Genomic DNA, 1,325 nt, shown 5'->3' with positions numbered 1-1,325 from the left:
ATGAGGCTATTGAGCAATTACTATTAGAGTCTTTGGAGATGTAATAATGGCACTGCAGCATTTATTTTTTATTTTATTACTATATTGTAAGTTCTTGTGTAGAACACGCAGGTTTGTTACATAGGCATACACGTGCCATGGTGGTTTGATGCATCCATCACTACGTCATCTACATTAGGTATTTCTCCTAATGCTATCCCTCCCCTAGCCCTCCACCCCCAGACAGGCCCTGTGTGTGATGTTCCACTCCCTGTGTCCATGTGTTCTCATTGTTCAGTTCCCACTTATGAGTGAGAACATGTGGTATTTGGTTTTCTGTTCTTGTGTTAGTTTGCTGAGAATGATGGTTTCCAGCTTCATTCACGTCCCAGGCCACAGTGCAGTGACACGACCCTGGCTCACTGCAACCTCCATCTCCAAGATTCAAGCAATTCTCCTGTCTCAGCCTCCAGAGTAGCTGGGACTAAGGGTGTGTGCCACCACACTCGGTTAATTTTTGTATTTTTAGTAGAAATGGGGTTTCACCATGTTGACCAGGCTGGTCTTGAACTCCTGACCTCAGGTGAACCTTGGCCTGCCAAAGTGCTGGGATTATTGCCTGGCTAGTTATGTATTTTTAATAAGCACTTTTATCTTTTGTAAATACACAGTGAAATAGTTAGGGAAGTGTGGTGATGATGCCTGGAATCTTCTTAAAAAATAAAATGGGAGTTTAAGGTGAATGGGGTACATGTAGATATTAATCATATTATTGTCTTTGTATATGTTTAAAATTTTCCATAAGACAAAGTTTTAAAAACTAGCAGCAGTAGAGTGAGTTTTTTCTATCACTCCATCTCTTTCCAACTTTTGATTGAACTTTATTATTATATACTGGCTATTACCAGAGATCTGGTTCTAAGTTTCAAATAGAAAAGCTGAGGTTGCTTGAAAAAAAGAAAAAAATAGTGGAAGAAAATGGATTAAACCATCTACAGATATGAAAAGATATCTCAGAAGTATTATTAAATGGCAAGAGCAAGTTGTAGCATAGTACATACAATATTGTTTATACAAAAACATTATATATATGTAGTTGAATCAAAAGTAGCAATGTAACTTATAAAAAGAATAAAGGATACTGGAAAAACTAATTTCTTAAATTCTTCAAGTTACAAAAACTCAGAACTCCCTAACATACAATTACCACAGTAAACTGTCAAATTGTAATTGCCATAGAAACACTTTGATATATAGAAGATATTCGGTCAAAACTTTCTATGGACTGGATATGGTGGTGTATGCCTGTAGTCTCAGCACTTCGACTTTCCCTTTTTTTTTTTTTT

The sequence above is a fragment of the Cebus imitator genome, unplaced genomic scaffold (assembly GCF_001604975.1).
Source record: "Cebus imitator isolate Cc_AM_T3 unplaced genomic scaffold, Cebus_imitator-1.0 Scaffold204, whole genome shotgun sequence".
In the NCBI taxonomy this organism is placed as follows: Eukaryota; Metazoa; Chordata; class Mammalia; order Primates; family Cebidae; genus Cebus; species Cebus imitator.
Note: the sequence above shows the minus strand (reverse complement) of the source record.